Below are 21,362 nucleotides of genomic sequence, written 5' to 3'. Positions count from 1 at the left end.
CTACTGAGCTAAATTCCAAGCCATGGCTTCTTTCTTTTTCTTATCATTTTCCTTGACATGTTTCAGGAAGCTATCATGACTCTTTGAGTGCTTAATATGCTCCATAAGCACATTAATCCTCTTGGCATATATATTGCCCTTCACTTGCTTGTTTACAATAATGCCAACCACATGCTGGGTAACACTGTAGACTCTTCCAGTTTTGTCATGGTAACATTTGTATGGCATTTCTTTTTGCAAGGTACCCATTTCCTTGATGTTTATAATATCATCCTTTTTGTAGATTTGTATGTATGTGTCCAAAGAAACAACCCCAGGTTTTCTAAAAGGTCTAGAGAACATACACAAGGTTTCCCACCTCTTTTCTTTTGTGTTCCTCATTTTGGCAAGTTACTGGAAAATGGCGGTTCCAGTCAAAAGGAAGGACGTTTTGGTAATCTCGAAATGGAAGGCAAAGAGGGAATCATTTTGTGAAAATGTATTTGTTTTCATCAGTTGTACCTGAAGAATCAAGATTTGACTATAAGCTCTTTCGTATACGTTGTGATAAGGAGGGCTGTAGAAAGTTACAAAGAAAAGAAATGGCATTCTTCTAAATCAATCTCCTAAAGAAAGCTCATTGTTTATTTAAAAATATAGTCAGCAAAGTTCCACACTTACGGGGATTCTGATCTCAGGTAGTTCCTAAGGATTTTGATATGAATAGATTCTTGCTTTGAACAAACAAAGAGATGATTTTATAATACCCCAGGGATCATACTCTATCCTCCAAGTACACTATCTCAATTCCTCAATACTATATAGTCCACGTTATTATCACCCACATTTCACAGATGAAAAAATGAGAGGCTAATAAAACTGCTACTTGTCACAAAACTATTAAGTGACATCATGGGATTGGGGGACTCAGATTGTCTGATTCAAAGTGTCCATACATTTAACCACTAGAAAGTAAAGTATTTGAATACATGTTAACTTTTGCTCTTTTGTTAAGAAGAGCCAATTCACTGAAATGACCTCAACATGAAGAGAAGAGAGAAGAGAAGAGAAATTCAAATGAGCCAGTTTCACTAAACTTTACACAGCTTCACCAAAACTGAGACAATCAGAAGTGATTGAAAATATTGTTTAGTTTGGAACTAACTTTATTTTCAAATTTATTTTCTATTGGTAAGTCACTTTGCTATGGTCAGAGTTTTTCTGGAAACATTGATATTTTACGAGAGGTAAAAGAGTATTAGAGAACCCACAGGTAAATAAACTTTCAATAAAAACAAAGACAGGATTAAAATGCCTCACTAGATATAGAAACAGAAACGAACTTCAATTTTTAAAATTAATTTTTAAGTCCAAATTTACACCAAATATAGTTCAAACTGTTTTTTGTATGCAGTAAGCAAGAGCTGATGCATATCATATGAAAATGTTCGGCCTAAAAATTCTCAAAAAATACACTTTGAGAAGTAAATCTGTATCACTTGGTAAGTTTCATCCCAACACCCTCAGAAGCTTACTTACTTAAGCTTATTACTTAACCTGGAGGCATAAGAAATTTAAATATGCAACCATATTATTTGATAAAATCCCAACTGAGTATTAAACTATGTTTTGGTTAAATAAAATTATCACTGCTTTGCTACTGAAAGTCTCTGTGGGGATATTAAAAACGATAAAGCAGTGACCCCAGTACTAATATTCAAGTAAATTTCTATAATCATTCATCTGTAACACAATCTTTTTTATAGGTTTCATACTCCTTGTAATTGTGGCTTTCAAACTTATTTTTGCTGTACCCTACAGCTTATATTACGCTGAGTACACACATGTATATGAGCACATATACACACACACAAAATAAAAGTTTCAGAACATAATACTGCTGTGTGCAACTCACTTATTTCTTTTCCTATTCTGTCTCAGTTTTTAAAATGTTAGTGGTAATTCACTAATTTGATATCATGAACAACTAATGGGTTATAGCCCATAAGCTGCAATATACCACATTCAATCACTTAAGTTCACAAAGAAGTATAAAGTGAGAGTAATAACAGAGAAGATCTGTAAGGCACCTATTGTTAAATTCCAAGTGATGTTTAAGGAAAATAGACTTGTGAGCATTGCTAATTGTACTGCATCTTGATAAGCAAAGAGAGAAGAGCTCTGGGTTGGTGGTTTAGAAAGTACTCAAGACATCTGAGTTGCCCCTGAGTAATGAGGGAAACATAAGTCATATTGAAATTCACCAAAACATAGTCATATTGAAATTCACCAAACTGGCTCAAAATAATTTTTTAATACTTGGTTTGTTAAACTGAGAATTTCAGCAGTCTTCACAGAACCTTTTGTTACATGCATCTTAAGTTTTGTGGCTTGGAGTTACACCACCCCTTTAAACCCAATCTCATTTTTATCGTGTGCCTTTGATTTACTGAAGAAATTGGGCAGTTCTCTAGTAAAATGTTCCACACTCCAGATTTACCAGTCCACTTCCTCAAGAATCATTAACAAGGGGCTGGGGATTTAGCTCAACAGCATAAGCCTTGAAAGCAGGCAGTTGTGAGTTCGATCCCTGGTACCGATAAAAACAAACAAACAAACAAAATACCAAAGAATCATTAACATACTTCTCTACCTCCATGTAGCCTGGGAAGTAAAATTTAACCTTAAATGCTTGATTAGATAGTTCAATATCTTTGTAAGAAAATTTGATAAACTGCTACTTCTATTACATATCGTATCTATATATCATATCATATCAGGAAGCATACAACGTTATACTGCTCTGTTTTCTTTGGAGCTATGATTGATCAGCAAATTCAATGGCGGCAGTTAATATAGATATTACTTTTTTTAAATCAACCTTGCACTTAATAATTTAATTCACTGATGACTTTGCCTGAATTGTACATTCCATGAGGGAATCAAAATATTGATTTCCTAATTCCCCCCTCCAAGTTTCATAGCTAAAATTCTTCCATGAAGAACTTTTTCCTCCACCAGATTGTTTGGATACTTGGAAATATGATCACTAAAGGAAAAGCAGACAAATGTGTTGGCTTGTGTCTTTAATTGCCAACTTTCAGATTAATAATTAGAGAACAATGAATGTTTTGTGTACTCAGTGTATTTAGCTAATCTTAATTACATATGATAATCTAACCACTGCATCTTCAGCTGTGTCCCTTCACGGTGGTTTCTGTGCCTGTTGAATAAGACATCGTTGGTTGATGATGTCTTTTTTGCTTACTGGAACACAAGATGACTATATATATGTTGCTCATTTCTTCAAAAAGCCCTCCTAAGAAGAAAGCTCCACTTTGTTTTAGTGAAAAATAGTAGTAAGAGACCACAATCTAAAAATCGGGGCTGCTCATGGTTCCCCAGTTGCTAGAGTGAGCAGAGGTACTATCCTGAAGAAATAATGAATTCCAACTCAAATTTGAGACCACAAGATTTTCTGATTTACTTTCGGGTTTAAATTATGGTTGCTAACCTCTTTATATAAGTATTAGTTTTACCTTACATTATATACCATAAAGTAAAGAGTTTTAAATTAATGATTATAGTCCTACTAAATGGAAATATTGAATAAAATTCAAGATTTCTCTGTAATTCTATTTGATTTTAGACTGTATTCTATTACAAATGTCACTTGTAACATTTATCTTCTCTGTATTAACCATTTGTCTTTTAAAAACTGAAAAAAAACTTTTCCCTTTTAAAAGTATTTTTGAGGACTGCTAAATTATACAAGTGCTCAAAATTGGAAACCAAATTGTCATAAAATGCCCTATCTATTCCCGCTTAGTTAGAATCCCTGTCCCTGCCTTGCCACGAGCACCGTCTGCCGAAAGACCAAGTTCGAACAGACTTGTTATCCAAGCTTGGTGGCAGTCTAAGGTTAACTTCCTCTTCCTGTTTTCTTCTTTTCATAGTCTCTGTACAGCACAGCAGAGCACTAACAATACGCCTCACAGAGTGAGTGTTCAATATGTATTTTCAGAATAAAGAATGATTTGATGGCAAATCAGATTTTATAACAGGGACTGATGATTTCTGTGTATTTTCTTAGTATAGATAGCAACTCCCATGGTAAGTTTAATGTATAGTCTGTCAGTTCCATTTTTTGCCTGCAAAATCCCAACGTCTAAACATTTTATGGAAAATATTTTTGGGGACTGGGGATATATCTCAGTGGCATGAGCATCTGCCTGGAAAGCACAAGATCCAAAGTTTGATTCCTGATAAATAAAATAAAATAAAATAAAATAAAATAAAATAAAATAAAATAAAATAAAATAAAATAAAATAAAATAAAATATTGTTATGAGAATGATGTTGAGCTTTACCTAAAGAGAAAACTACAGAAATACCTTACATGGCAAAAATAACAATTGTAGTAATAGATTTTCTTTTTCTTGACTTTTAAATACTATAATCACACTCCCTTCCTTCCCTACCTTCACTCATCACTTGTGTGCCTTCTTGTTCCTCTTCTCATTCTCCCCTCAGCTTCCCAGAAACTCATCTTTAGGAAATACAATATATTTTAGATTCACATGATTGTGTTGAGAATGGCATGACTTTCCACTACGCTGATAGCCGTGTTGGCAAGTGCGTCCTGAAAGACAGCATCTGTTGCTCCAGTTAATAAAATCTTTTATATGTGCAGAGTGGGTGGAAGTAAAAAATGAAATACTTATGTGTCAAGTGATTACAACCATGGAAAGAAAGTTCCTTGCAGAAAAATGTTGAAGATGGAAAGATTAAGGTGTGGGAGAAATGGGGAAGTAAGAATGGGATGCGATGGAGGTTGGCCCTTGGAAACAAAAGCATCCCTTTCCTTAAAAGCCTCGGGGGAATATAAACATGGTGTAGGGAGGGAAGCAGTGTGGAGATAGCAGCTGATGATATGTTTATTCCTGAGAGTTACCAGGAAAGACCATTTGTAACAGTGTTACAATTATGTAAGAGAAGCTAACTAAATGCATAAGGAGCTGAGTTCTTGCTAGGCATTGTTCTAGATTATATATTTATATTATATAAATATATTATAACACATAGACCTTGTGTGTGTGTGTGTGTGTGCGCGTGTGCGTGTGCATGTATACAGTTTCATCAAAGACTTATAACCAAAATCCAAATCAGTACCAGTACCTGGATTTTACAGAACAGGGAAGGATTTTACAGAGAGGTGGTTAGTACCACTCAAATTTACAATGTGATAGAGGTATTACATGAACCTAATCTGTCTGACACTGAGTCCTGAGGGACACGGAAGGGGAAACAAGTTAATAGATCATGAAATATGTTTATGAATCTTGCTCAGATCAGAAACCACATAGTTGTACTAACACAAAAGTGCAGTCAGTAATCAGAAGGCGGCTCTTAGGATCCATCTGGTGATATGAGGGTAGGTTTGCCGGCTTCATCAATGAAGCAGATTCTGCCTTGGCTTTCTCCAGCTGTGTGAGCAGGACTGACCTTTAGAGAAGTTCTCAGGGAAGATGTTAGTAAGAATGTGTCCCTCTAATGACTCATAAATGATGGTAGATACATCCCTTTGCTGTCCTGCCTGTGGTGGGAACGCAGCTTAGACGTGTTCCTCACATTTCCCCAGAATTTCACAGCTGGAGTGATGTCTAGGTGCCATCAGTGGCGATCGATCTGCTGTATAACATCACCATGGCAGCCTCTCTTTTTCTTCATCTCACTTCCAGTGCCTTTATGTATAATTTCCAGGGTCACTGACTGAGCACACTACTTGTACTTAAATAGTCAAAGTACTTCTGGGGAATGAGAATCAAAACAATGGAGAAAAGAGATACCAAGTCAGAGAATTAAAAGTACTGGTGAGAGTAATTCCACTGCCAACCATGAGGTTCCATTTAGGTGCACCAGGAATTAAAGTCAAACAGGTTAAGAGAGTAAGAAACTGGAGCAGATAAGACAGCTTAGGCTGCAAAAGGAAAATCAAGAGACAGAGAGTGAGGAAGGGAGAAAGGTGGAAGCTGAGGAGAGACCGTGCAACAGCTGAGTGGGCATTTTACAGGTAGGACAGTCCAATGTGATGAGGAGGTCACGGTGGGGTCCAAAAGAGTCGGTTCTTGGTAGAACTGAGAGAAACACCAACGAGGGACCATGAAACCTATGCTAGATTTTCAGAAGTCCTTACTTCAGGAATGTGGATCTGCTGGGGTGATGGCAGGAGCTGGGGAGATGGGAAGCCAAGGCAATCTGTGAAAGCATGAAAGTGACCTGAATATAGACAGAAGACAATGACAATGACAATAAAGCTGGATGGCGAAAAGTTCAGAGGGGAAGGGCAAGTTTGGAGAGAAAATTGGGGACTCACTGTCTCATTCTGTTTTGAGCTCTGCCACACTTCCCTATTGTGACCTGAGAAGAATGAGGGAAGAAATATTCTTAGGGGAGACTCACATTTCATTGAAGGAAGCATATTATATGCATTTACAAGAGGAAGTATCTATTTACAGAGGATGCATTTACAACGGAAGCTTGTTTACAATGGAAAAGTCTTCAGTGTACATAGTGGAAAGAGCTGGAAGGGAAGTTAGCCAAAGGAAAATAAGGTGCTGGAAGAAAGGTGACATCATGGGAGTGAACGAATGACCTCAGAGACCTCAGGCAGTGGGCAGGAGGTGAATGGGGAATGGGAATAACTGGGTAAGGGCCCGGATGATGCTAGCATAACACCCGGCAGGAGCATGACCTTTGGAATCAGATTTTTGTATTAGTAATTGGATGTGAAATTGTCTTTAGCATCTTGGAAATATCATATAAACTTTTATGCCTCAATCTTCTCATCTGTACAGTGTGAACAGTTAGCCTGAGGGTAAAGTATAGCCTCACTCCTGGTTAAAAATAAACAATTAATGCTAATTCTTGTTTATCACAAGTGACTTCATGGTTTTAAATGAATCCCTTGATGTAAACAAATTTAAAATCAGTTGACTGAGCATCCCAAGCACTAAGTTTTATATATTCTTATATTTGTCAGGCAAAAAATTATGTATACACAAATCCAGATACTTATCAGTCTATAATCATTCCCTTCGTCCTAGAAAGTAAAAACTCTGAGTCTTTGTATATGTCCAATTTTTCTGTTACCAGAATTGGGGTCACGGTGAGGCAAGTGAGACTTACAAGACACAGAATTTAGAAGATTCACTAAGTATATAACTGGAGAATGAGGGCCTTCCCATATACACCCCTGTTCCCATCTTGCCTCACCACAGTCCAACTCACCCTGGGGTCACTAGTTAGATTCTAGAGCAGAGCAATTCCACACACACATCCTGGTTACACCAGTCAATTACAGTGCAGGGACTTGTGTTCAAGGTGGAATGACTCTCCTGTGGTTCTGTGGGTGCTCCATAACTAATTCACATGAGAAAATATATTTTGCTGTCCTGCCTGTGGTGGGAACACAGCTTAGACATGTTCCTCACATTTACCCAGAATTTCACAGCTAGATTGATGTCTAGGTGCCATCAGTGGCGATCTGCTGTATAACATTACTGTGAACTTGTTAACAAGGCTATACATATATTAACAGCACTATAGACTTGTTCACAAGGCTATACATATATTAACTTATTCCTATATGATATATCTTTTAACTGCTCTAAATTAATTTAAAATGTACATGCCATGGTTGGAGGTATGTGAATAAATCAAAAGCTAGGAAAATTAACCAACCACCTTATGAATTGTGCTTCTTGCATTTATACTGAGATAATACATTCAGGTGCTGACACTTACTTTTATAAATTAATAGCACAGGCAAACAAAATCTAAATTGAAGCATAATTCACAAATTTTGCAGCTATTATCACCTGCCAATGTCTATAACTTAGCAGTTGCTTGTTTGCTACAACATAGACATGGAGGAACTATTGCAACCTTGTTCTTTATACCTTTTAGCATTTATTTGAGCTCAAAAACCACTTTGTTTACATTGGACCTTATGCAAAAGTAGGTATTTTAATTTATTAAGATATTTCTACTTAAAGGCGAAACATTGTTTTTATACTGTCACTTCATACAGTGTTGTCTGCCATGGTAATGCAACAGGGAATATTGTTGTCTTTATGCAAAATGACTTTCTTTGGATTACAAAGAGAGAAAAATAAATTCCACTATATATTGTACATCTGTTGTTTTGCCCTGCTCAGCATCCATTCTTTCCTTCTATGCGAACAGTATACCCTTTATCCCCTGAGAAAGACCCCTCCTTTCATCGGTGGGCTGGATGAGCTGTCAATCAAAGTACTCTGGTCACAAAGTGGGCAAATGATCCAAGACAGACCACAGGAACTCTAACCCTTTAGCAGCTGGGGAGAATGACACCTGGCAGAAGTCAGTTGGAGCCTTTTTCTCTGAACATCAGGCCCTGGGGACAGGACTTTCCAAGTTTTGCTACCAGAAGTCTGAGAGTTGCCCTGATTACTTGCCTCTAGATTTGCTTATTCAGACTATACCAAGATTTTATGTTCTTGTAACAACTTCTTTCTTTGATCTGCCAAAGCCTGTATTTGCTGCGTGTAACCAGAGAGTAACACAGAGATACACACAATTTTAATTTGTATAAATTTCATTATAATTTATATGAATTACTCTTTATGGATGTTCATATTTTACACAGATGGGACTCAGCTGGTTCTTTTCCTGTTGTGTATATGGATCATACCAAAGGCTATTATATTACTATTACCAACCCTACAATGTTTATGATTACTTTCACACATACCATTTTTTCCATATGTTCGATTCTTTCCTCCAAGAGATTTCCAGTAAGGAAATTTCTGAGACAAAGAGCATAGATAATCTTATAGCTCTTGAAAGATATTGGAAAAATACTTTTTAAAGGGGATCTTTCAATTTACAGTTTATTCAAGAGCCCATTTTAAAAAATGAAAACTCCAGTCAACATTGACTATTCCTGTAATTTTGGAATTCTGCTACCAATATTTTTGAATACTCTCATAGAAAATGAAACAGATAGTTCACATAGTCTGCAAGAGATAAGGTTTCTTGTTCAGGCATCCTGAATTATTTCCCCCAATGGTGGTGTATTCATTAACTTCATAGAAGTACCACATAATTTACCAACACAAAAACTGCATTCATGTCAAAATTATCATGTAATCTTAAAGTGTGATTGAGTCCCTTTTCTTTGCTAACTCTGCTAGAATTATAGTAGTTTCTGTAAAGAAATACAATATTTTCCCTATGGAATGGGTCATAGAATAAGAGTGAAAGAATAAATTTCCCATGAGTTCTGACTATATATGAATGAAAAAAGAAAAGCTGAGACAGTTCTTTTAACAATTCCAGTGTGACCCATCTAAAATTTTGTACTTGAAAGCAAAGAGATCTAGGCTGGAGGTTTAGCTCAGTGGTATAAGTGCCTGCTTGGCAAATGCGAGGTTGTGAGTTCAATCCCTGTCACCCCCTCCCCCCAAAAAAAAGAAAGTAAAGAGATCTAATTTCCTTTCCTCTTTTGAACTATTTCACTGACTAGAGTACATTTTCACAATGATGACTAGATGTTCAATCTACGGACAAAATAGGTCAAACACACACAAAAAATTAATGTCCTGTAAGAACACATAAGAAAACATGAATCCTACTGAGACATGGATAGACTAAAGGTTAGGTGCGTTGCCCTATCTTTGCTTTGTACAGAAGGCTGGAGCACCTCCACGTGACTCTTGGGTTCACCCTAGCTGGTGGAGCTGACACATTTCTTACTATGCTTGATTCTGTCCAGAATATCTGAAAAAATTAAAAAGAACAATAATCTGAAAAACTACTGTTTCGGGTCAACCAATCTTATTAGGAAATAGCACACTGTTTAAGAGGACATGGGCTCCAGGACCCAGACCATCCTTAACCCTCACTGATTTGAGCAACTCCTCCTCCTCCAATTCAGGGCCACTGAATCTTTAATGCTCAAATTTGCCCAACTCATCCTTTGAATTACAGCTCAAGGCTCCCTTGTTCACAGTGTTCAAATGCTGAGACCAGAATTACTCTCTCACTCACAAATGAAAAGTCCAGCTGACTTCTGTCTTAGTCAAGTTTCCAGTAAAAAGTCTAGTGTAGTCCCGACACTAGGTCCACAGAAGTCAGGGTTGGTGAGAAGATTTAGAGTTTTAGGCATAGACAGGGAGGACCATTTAAAGATAATAAGCAGGAACTTGGTACAAAAAGAGTTTCACTGAAGAAATTAAACTGACAAAAGAATAGAGGATAGCAAGTGGATAATAAGCCAGTTTAAATACATTTAACACAGTAATTAACACAGGTTGTTAAACATGGTCAGTACAGACTTAGAAAGGAAGACACAGTTCCATCTAGGATGAAAGATCACTAAACAAAAAAGAAACTGAATGGGGTTCTGGTGTGTTGTGCTGGTATGTTTCATTATTTCATTATGCTTCTAGCCTACTGACTCAATTACTTTTTTGAAAATTTCAAAGTGTGGAAAGTCATAATTCCACTGACTGAAAAAACATTCTGAAATGGAATTATTAGGTCAAGAAAGTCTCATTTATAGAGAAGGAATTACAGCTGCACCACTTGTAAAAACTTCAATACAAAGCAGAGTTCTGAGACCAAAAACAAAAACCAACTTTTATCCACTTGTAAGTAATTTTCAAATTTTGGTGTAACATTCTTAAATTAAACCCATTATATTTTAAAATAATAGTGTGACAATAAAAGCATCAGCAATTCCCAGAAATTAGAAGGGAGGAAAAAATGAAAAGGCACAGAGAATTTTTAGGGCAGTGAAAGTACTACACGTGATACCATAATGGTGGCTGTAGGTTATTACATATTTGTCAAAACTCACAGAATGTACAAAACCAGGACTGAACCCTAATGGAAACCACAGATGCTGGGTGATAATGTGGCATCACAGGATCAATGATAACAGCAAATATACCACTTTGGTGAAGGATACTGATGTTGGAGGAGGCTCCATAGGTGGAGGGGGAGGTGGAATATGGGAATTCTCTATATTTTCTACTCTATTTTACGAGGACCCTATACTGCTGTACTGCAGTCTATTTAAATAACAATATGAAGGGACAAAATTTGTCCTATATTAAAATATGTGTAAAACCATACTAAGTGGAAAAATTTTGAAGAGATTATTTGTCAATTGTTTAACTCCCAAAGTTCTAGATATCTGCATGTTATTTCTCAAGTCATCAAGTTCATAAAGGGAGCTTTTTCTATATTACAAAAATATTTCCACAACTTGTGTGATTATTCTGAATGTTACCAGAACTCAGAAATATGGTAAATGAAAATTAAGGCAGGTGAAAATGCCTTTTTCTCTGTAAAATATTTCCTCCTAAGGTCAAATTGGGTGAAAATCAATAGCTAAGCTGGCAACCAAACAAAACTGCAATGTAACAAACCCAACCATAAACATTGTGAGAAGTGCTTCCAAAAGATAAAGTAAAAACACTATTAGAAAATGAACCTAAAGTTAATTATATGAAATTCTCACCCTAGCATTTTAGAATGTGAAACATACCTTTCATCATGTTATGATGCAACACATAGTTACTTCTTTTATCTGATACACACACACTCACACACACACACACACACACACACACACACACACACACACACACTTTTTTTGTCCCTACAGATGTGTCAATGAAAATACATTCTGGAAAGAAAAAAAAAAGAAGAAGCACTTGAACTGTGCCTTTGTGATCACTGCAACAGCTCAGGCCCACAATATCAAAGGAAGAAGAGTTAACATGTTGACATCTATTTTAGGCTAAAAATGGAAATTATGAAGTTCTTCTCTCCTCTTCCAAGAGTTCCCTGGAATGGATCAAAAAGCTTGAAAACACTTGGCTCCAAGGGAAGTTCTAGGCAATGTCTACACAGCACAAAATGAAATGGAGACCTGGCATCTTCCTAGATAATTAGAGCTGTGTTGACTACTGCAAATAAAAGTGGGGGAGGGGACCCTAGAGCTAGCTCCCTTTGTGACTTGAAAGAGTAAAATAGCTCACAGAGCGCCAGTATTTTCCTTTGTGTGGATAGAGATATTCAATTTTCATGTAAAACTCTTACAAAACTCCTTGGCTTCAGCAAAGTTGGACACTGAACCTTAGTCTGGGCTGGGTAATATGGGTACAAATGGCTGTGTCGCTCAGAAACATGAGGCCACAGGATGTCTGGAGACTGAACTTTAAAAACACCTTTCTAATATGCTTTTTCCTCATGCTAGCTTGATTTAACCTGTAAAATCATAATTTTCTCCAGATTGAGTTAAGATGAACTACCGTTTAAAACCATTTTTGGGTGAAGCGGTTATGTGAGAACACACCATTCTTTGCAAGAGAGTTCTTCATATGTAAAGCAGAAACATTTTTGTTTTGCTTCTTAGTTGGAGTGAGCATGGAGAACTGACTTGGTTTTCCTCCAAAGTTAAAAGACCAAACCCAGAGACTACCAAAATGTTTTTTTTTTAATCATTTCCAAGCTGAAATAAAACATAATGTGAATATGCAATCCTCTGTCTTTTTCTGATTGAAGTGATCCTGCTCTTTGAGTTGCTACGTAAGACCCTGTTGAGTAGGCTCGCTCACAGGGCTGTAATAAGTCACAACAGTTTGGCATCTTGCCCAACAAAACACAAACTCTCCTGAAGTCTTGAGCTTTCCCATGGCAACATCACAGTCACCAACACAGCAAACAATCACTCCTCGCCCCACTCCCACTCCCCATTTTCTAGCAGCAAAGGATATCATTGTAGCCAGCCTCCTAGAACCATGCTAATTATCATTTGTGAAAGGAGATAGCAACGGAGATCAAGTTGCTTTCTGTGCTAAACTCAAAATGAGATCAAAGGCGGAGTAACTACAAGAGCACAGGGAAGTTATACTTTCACTTTAAAAGAAAGGGGATGGTCTGCGTGTAAAGTATATTCCTTAAGGATTAATGTGTCTTGCTTCCCTGATTACCAAGTGGCCCTGGCGCAACCACAACCTTCATACAAAACTCCCATTCACATCGAGCCCAGGGGCTCCCTGAAGCGGTGCGTGTGTGGGGTGCTGTATTAAAGCTATAGCTGTAACATTCTTGCAATGGAATTGGAACTGCTTTCAAACCTTAGGTGCTTTCTCCAAGAAAATGATCATACTGCTCATGAGTAAAGGCTGCTTAACAGTAAGCAGAGTGGCAGCCTCTGTAACAGATTAAAGCAGCACCGTTTGCTTTATGACAGTCTTTTCAGATTCAAATAACACCCTCAGAGTGGCAGTCTCCTCTCAAAAGACATGTCTGGGTTTTTGTAGTTTCTTCCAGTGATAATCTCTCCTTGTGTGTTGATTTGATTTTCTGTCTACTGATGGTGCATGAGTGTTCAGGAGCAGAACTGCAAAGCTAATACCAGCCAAAGGTAATAAATGGTATATGATGGTTGGTAAGACACCTTTACTGGGGAAGGGGTACGTAAGAGAACCTAACTTTGTGTGATCTTGAATGTTGATTGTGGTACTCTGGAATTATGGTAAAAGCCTGCACACGGTTAATGAGGATTTTGGCTTCTTCACAATTCTAGACTCAGAATTTATACAAAGCTATATATTACATTTGGGATCACTCAATCTTAGCATTACAATTAGTAATTTAAGAGGAGATTTCATCGCAGCGTACCTAAAACCTAGGTAGTTAGTTCATGTAATAAAAAATGTAAAATGATAATGACAAAATATATAAATAATTACAGAGAAATATTTATTAATATCCCAAATCTGGGTGGGTTCAACAGAATCCTAAAGTGTAACTGAAACCTTTTTAACATGCATGGAGGTGGCTGCTATGTCATTTAAGATTCTACTTGTGTTTAAATATTAACTTCCAAAATCCATTCTAGTGACAATTTAAATAATTATGGTATTACTCTAAAAGTTGGGCATTAACTTTTACTTACTACATGCGTGATTATGTTTTATTCTCTATTATCTAATCATTTCCTAGAACCCACAATCTGTGTTTTAATTTTTATCGGTAAAAAATTTTACTTTAGACATACCATACTAAGCTAAAATGAAAAAAAAAAAAAAAAACAATAGAGGTATGGGTTAGAATTGTTGTACTGTCTCAGAATATATTTCTCAAAATTATTTCCATGGCCAATTCCTACTCCTTTATGTCTCATAACTCAAGAAACCAAAATCAAAACCAAAACCAAACCAAACCAAACCAAACCAACAGACAAAAAACTCTTGCCAGTGTTCTTTTAGAGTCTGGGGATTTAGCTCAGTGGTTTAAGCACCTGCCTAGCAAGCAGAAGGTCGTGCGTTTGATTCCTGGTACAAAAAAAAAAAAAAAAAAGTGTTCTTTTAAATGTTTATTTGCTTGCTTTTAATTCATTTCTATATTAGAATATAAAATCCTGAAGTCAGAGACCATGTATGTAACTTAATGTACTATACATTCCTGGATATTGATCAAACATTTATTAAATAAATGAATTTTTCCTTTATATATACAGTGAAGCACATTTGTTTTACATACTTTCTACTTTCTGTACTCCTATCCAAATATAAAAAGGTGCAACACAAAATAATTCACTGAATGAAATAAAACATAGCAATTCTTTGGTTAAATTCAACAGAGCATCGAACTAAAAGAGGAAGAGCATCAAATGCCCTTGGTAGTGTTAGTTTGCAGTGTCTTCATTAGTATGTCTCGTAGGTTATTCATGAATATTATGGGGTTTTGGAAGAAACGAATTCCCACCAAAATGAGTAATCCAATATGCCTGACATCACTTTAAGATTTGGAATGCGACTGCATTTTAGTGTGGAGTGCTTGACAATGTATTCACAGTCAGAAGCCAGTTTAACCCTATGCATGTGATTTAGTAGATTCTAGTAACTGCATGATTTAAGTTCACAATGCATTGTTCTACTCATGGTTACTATCACTTCATTCTTACAACCATGAAATCCATACAGAGAGTTACATTCAAATTCCTTTCAAAATTACTAAGTCATTATGGATGATGACAATGATGATAACACTGGACATCATACCTACATCTTCTCATTTAATCTTCCCATCGTCTCTGTTAGGCAGATTACACAATATCACCATTTGATAAAGGGGGTATTAAGGTTTGAGAATTAATTTCCTTCAATTCTCTCAATAAATGGTAGAATGTAATTTCTAATATCCAAGATATTAACTACTATGATAGTCTACCTTTCAAATGGAAGATTTTCAAGACTCCTAAGTTTCCAAATTTTAGATGATGACATACAGATAGGAAGAGCTTCTTGTTCTTTTAAAAACTAAAGTCATATATGGAATAAAAAAGTCATATCAAAGATTCTATTTATGCTATAATCATGTCCAAAAGGAAATTCTGAACCAATATGCATAGAGGTTGCTCTAGAAAATAGCCTCAACCATTATTGTTCTGTTAAAGTCATTTAAAAATCAGTGTATGGAAAGTCAGAGTCAATTAAAAGGGTAAAATATTGAAACAACCTTTTAGATTTATTGTGCTTAAGAATATGCTAGGGTTTATACAATTTCATCAACATTATTACCTTGGGGAGGATGTAGAAAGACAGATTTTACCCTACTGTGTCCTAAAGCTGCCAGAAGCATGGAATCCCCTTGAATCATCTTTCAAGTTATCATATTGTTGCACATGAATTGAAAATGTCCAGTAAATTGAAGAAATATAGACATTCCAACCATGTTTACAAAGCAAGTGTTGTTGTATGGTTTTTTTAATAAGCAAATTATTAAAGTAAGAAGCATGCAAGCCTTTGCTCCCTAGGCATTAGGTTGGCAATATTATTGTATCAATAAATCATAACACACTTTTTCATATGCCGTAGTAAGCAGTTGACTATAAATACATTAATTTGACCCTCCGCTCTGTCCAAATTAATCCAAATCAAGCCACTGTACCTTTCTGAGTCTGTTTTCTCATGTGTTAAGAAGGAAAAATATTTAGCTCTTCTAACAGGGATGTTTTAAGGTTCAGACGCTAAATTACTTTCTATGCTACAACTTGCTATGCATGAGACTTAAATTTTTACACATTTTACGATATCACTTATGCAAATATAGATGTATATATTAGCTATATATCAGAAAAGTAACAATACATTGTTTAACAAACATATATCAATAGTGATGGCTAACATTTAAGGAGTCCCAAATATCTCTGGGCATTAAATTACGTATTTTACAGATATAACCTCATTTAATTCTTATAATAATCCTGTATGGGTTAGCATTTAATTTTTATGTAGAAGAGCAATGTAACTCAAAGAGGTTAGGTGATTTATTCAGCAGTTCATGTTGACAAGCAGGGCTTAAACTCAAAGTCAGGTCCAGATGGCTTTTTACCACTCTACTATGCTATGCTACGCTTACATTGACTAGGAGTTTGAGAAATCATAGAAGTCCACTCCTAGCATGCAGCAGAATAATGAAGGAAACAAAAAAGAATCAGAGATGTAGGAAAAACAGAAGAAGCTTAGACAGTCATCACTGACTTTAATTCTTTTTATGTGAATCATTAAATGTCCTTAGATTAATTTCTAAGATATTTCTGCAAAGTATCTTATAAAGTCAAGTTGTGATTCATAGAATATATTCAACATATATCTGTAAATATCAGTGGTGCTAGTCCCAAAATATCAATGCACAATCTACAACATTTGACCCACAAAGAAGTTAGCAGTGGTAGCATGAGGTTGGTGCTGCATATTGCTAGACAATGTGGTACCCAGGTGGGATTCTCATAGATGAGCTCAGCAAAGAAGTCTTGATTTTCTAGGGTCCCAACTGAAGTTCAAAACACTGCACTATATTTAGAAATGGTGCTAAGGGAAGTGACATGCCATGTTACACAGTTTGCTTACAAGCTTTTAGAATACATAGGCACCTTTGTGAGACTGAATTTCACTGAGCTGGACAACTGAAAAAGTTGCCTCAATTTGCTTTTCAAATGATTTTTCCCCAGATCCTTTTTGTGCTTTTGATTAAGTGATTTTCTTTCCATTGGTGTACTATTTGATTTTAAGAACAAAGGTTTTCTTCCTTGCCAATGTAATATATAACCATAATAAGAAAGGTATCAACACCACAAAAAGGTCCAAGCAACTAGAGCGAGCAAATGTCCCATATTTCTCAATCAAGTTCATCATCTCACAAAGGAAAAGTCCAAGGCAAAAGACAAACTGTCACAAGCAAAGTTCTTAGGGCATTTTCTTTTTGAATCGCCCAATGAGAATCCAAAAAGATAGGCTTTTGTGTATGAAAGCTGATTCCAGTTCAGCATTACAGAACTTAAAACACTGGATTCATCTTCACAATGAATTCATGTCCCAGCAGCAAGCCTGGGGAGCTCACCCAGGAGACATACAACATGGGTTTAGTCACTCTTCAAACTAAATAGGCTACTTTGAAAAATCAGATGCTAAAATGAATTTCTCTGCAGGAAACATGAGAAAGAGAACTGAATGTGGTATCTGGACTATTCTGTGGTAAATACATGTAACATAAAATTTTCCATTTTAACTATTTCTAAGTATATGATCTGTGATATTAAGCACATTCACAATGCTACACAATTCTTACCATCCATCTCCAGTCCATCTCCAGTCAAGCTATCTACCTGTTACAAAAGTTAACCTTAGAGAGTTTTCATATTAGAACTAATTTCAGGTAGTTGGTGTTATTTTCTTACCTAAAAATAAATATATTAATTGCATTAGAATCTGAATTAGCCCTTCTGGTTATTGAATTTTATTCTAGCTACATGGAATCATTTCTCTTCTTTCATCAGAATAACTATAATTTCTACTTCCCCAAAAGGTAAGAGGTGTAGCACCCGAGAAAGTAATAATTGTTAAGGAAATGCTTCAGTGTGTTGGTGTATGCTAAATACCTAAGATGCATCAACTCAGTAAGAAGCACAACTGTCTAGCTGCCTTTAGCCCTCTTTTACATGTGAAGGAAACCACAGTATAGAGGTCACTAGAATAGCAAAGGCAATTCTAAGCAGCAAAGGCAAGGCAGGAGACATCACAATCCATGGCTTGAAGTTATACTACAAAGCTACTGTAATAAAATCAACACGGTACCGGAATAAAAACAGATCTGAAGATCAATGGAATAGTTTAGAAGACACAACCACAACTACAAACACACTCAACTACTTTATCTTTGATAAAGGGGCCAAATATGTTCACTGGAAGAATGACAGTCTCTTTAATAAATGGTGCTGGAAAAACTGGCTCTCAATATGCTGAAAATTAAAAGTAGATCCATGCCTATTACCATATACTAAACTAAAATCTAAATGGATCAAAGATCTGAAATATTAAAACAGGAACACTAAATCTGTTGGAAGACAAATTAGGTAAAAATCTTGAACACATAGGGATAGGTAGAGAATTCATGAACAGGAATCAAACCACCCAGGAAATACTTCCAAGAATCAATAACTGGAATAACCTCTTGTTAAAAAGTTTATGCATGTCAAAAGAAATCTCCAGCATAAAGAAAAGAAAATCCACAAACTGGGAAAAAATCTTAGTGAACTATCCCACAGACAAAAGACTTCTGTCTAAAACATATAAAGAATTTAAAAAAATCAGACCCCCAAAATTCAAAAACCCAATCCAAAAATGGGCATCTGAGATGAATACACAGTTCTCAGATGAAGAAATACAAATGGCAAATAAATACATGAAAAAATGTTCATCATCATTAGTCATTAGACAAATGCAACTTAAAACAACACTGAGATTCCATCTCACTCCTGAAAGAATGGCCAGGATCAAGAAAACTATCAACAACAAATGCTGGACAGGCTATGGGAAAAAAGGAACTCTCCTGCACTGTTGGTGGTAGTGTAGACTGGTGCCACCACTGTGGAGGTCAGTCTGGAGATTCCTCAAAAAGCTGGGACTGGAAGTCCCATTTGACCCAGCTCTTTCACTTCTAGGCATATTCCCAGAAGAACTTAAAACATCATACTGCAGTGATATATATGCACCCATGTTTATAGCAGCACAATTTGTAATAGCCATATCTTGGAAACAACCTAAGTGTCCATCAACTGAGGAATGGATAAAAAAGATGTGGTATTTTATACAATGGAGTACTACTCAGCCATAAAGAATGATCACATTGAGATATGTATAAATAAATGGACACAACTTAAGACCATACTCATAAACAAAATAAATCAAACTCATGTGTATAAATACCACATAGTCTCCCTAGTGTAAGAAATGGTAAGAGTACATAAGGTTTTATGGTAATCATGATTCCCCATTACATTGCTTTGAAGCCTTATAATGTTTTCATTCATTAGTTGGAATGATTATATTCTGTTTTGCTTGATTTTATTGTGTGTGATGGTATGAACAACTGTTTTGAAGAAAACAAGACATTATGACAGCCATTGCCGATTTATTATCATCTTGCTTTTAAGTCCTACCATGCTTTTGTTCTTCTATTTCCATTGGTTCTATCATGTTGTGTCTTATTGGATTTCAATATGTGTGATAGTACAAACAAATTTTCTATGGTAAATTAGATAATATAGTAGCCATTGTTCATTTTCTGTTATTTGGCCCTGAATGCCCTGTAATACTTTCATTCTCTTGAATGGTTTTATACTATTTTGTTATGTATGTGAAGGTATCCTCAACTATTTCAAAAAGTGAGACATTATGGTAGCTACTGTTATATTGGGTTTTTTGTGGTGAAGTACGGTGTTGCTCACATTGTTCTGTTCTGATCTGCTTTATTCTGTCTTCTTTTATCTTAATCTCTTTAAAATAAAAACAAACAAGCAAGCAAGCAAACATACAAAAAAGTATAGAGGTCAGGTAAATGCTAAGATACCACACTAGCCAATTGCAGAGATAGGGTTCATAACTCCATTTATTTGACTTCAGAGTCCAGTAGCCGAAGAGAGTCACCAAGCATCAAGCATCAGCATCTACCAAAGAAGCTGTTAGAAATGCAAATCCTTTTGCCCCAGCACAGGATTAGCATGCACGGGCTATAGCAGTCAGTGTTGTAACAAGCAAGCTCTCCAGGTGCCTTTGAGACTCTCTGGAACTTTAGAGCCACTGCCCTACCCAGGGCTTCACTGCATTTCCTGTTACCCTCTGTTCCTCATCTGCTAAGTCCCACCACATGTTCTCATCACACAAAGTCTTCATTTCAGTGCCCACCTACCCTCGCCTCCCAGAAATTGCCCCATTCTTCAAACTGACTTCTTCCTTCCTCTTTTTTAGGCTGCTTTCCTTGTATTAAAGACATCTCCCTGCTGATACAGGTTTCTGCTATTATTTAATGGAAAAGCCGTCCTTCTAAACAACTCCTACCAGCCTCTAGTTCATCCATCCGTTCCATAAATATTTACAGAATACTATATATTGTAAAAGGTGCTTTTAGAAAGCGATCAAGTTATTTGGGCTATATTAATGGGGAGGATAAAGGGAAAAGAAAGGTATTTGGCTTCATGTAGGTTTTTGTATTTTACTAAAAATGTAGATACTAGAGCCTAACATCAGAAAATAGGGGTATATTTGTAGGCTTGAGATAATACCCTAGAATCTGTACATTAAGAAGCAAGTATTCCAGGTGGTTTTGACGCCAAGTAAAACTGATTATTTATTTACACACCATGAAATTGGATTAAGAGCATTAGTAATTCATTGATGTTCTATTTTTTAAATTTATTTTCTTCCTATAGCAGGATTTCTATGAGAAGGTGGGACACGGAAAGAGAAAGTGGAAATTTTTCAGGCACTCTAACGTAACTTTTTCAGGAAAGGGAAATTTTGATGGTCTTTCATGCTAGTTCTGCAGAAATCTTGCTTAACTTGAGCTTTCTTAACTTAGCTGATGAGATTTAAAGACGGCAAATGATTATTTTTTTAAAAGACAAATATCAAAGGTGACCTCTTAGCTGGTGCCCACCAGCTGGACCCCACAGCTGCTGCTTATGAGGCTGTGCTCTGGTAGGCCATGCGCTGTCAGTCATTTTGGAGTGTTTCAAAGACAGCTTCTGTAACTCTGAGTGGAAGGATTTTAAGTCATCTTGATATCCATCCCCCTTCCTAATAAGAACAAAACCAACTTGTTTAATATTTCCTCATACCACAGATTTTTTCATGAGGCCTCACCCTCTCCTAGACAATAACAACATCCTTCCTGTGGGTTGGTGACCAGTGCCATATCTACATGGTACAATAACCATGTTACACAGGGGCATTACTGCCTCTTTTTTTTTTTTTTTTTTT

The 21,362-nt window shown here is 36.2% G+C and overlaps 1 protein-coding gene and 1 pseudogene across 1 annotated transcript in view; both read right to left on the bottom strand.

The window, feature by feature from the left end:
* The window catches only part of Maml2 (mastermind like transcriptional coactivator 2), a 336,157-nt gene that overhangs the window by 287,257 nt on the left and 27,538 nt on the right, over nt 1-21,362 (bottom strand). The window lies entirely within an intron of this gene.
* The window catches only part of LOC134477668 (large ribosomal subunit protein eL21-like), a 134,801-nt pseudogene that overhangs the window by 91,102 nt on the left and 22,337 nt on the right, over nt 1-21,362 (bottom strand).

Source organism: Cavia porcellus, unplaced genomic scaffold (genome assembly GCF_034190915.1).
Source record: "Cavia porcellus strain 051 isolate PalLab524CR breed Dunkin Hartley unplaced genomic scaffold, mCavPor4.1 scaffold_9, whole genome shotgun sequence".
NCBI classification, from domain to species: domain Eukaryota; kingdom Metazoa; phylum Chordata; class Mammalia; order Rodentia; family Caviidae; genus Cavia; species Cavia porcellus.
This window is presented reverse-complemented; position numbering and strand designations above follow the sequence as displayed.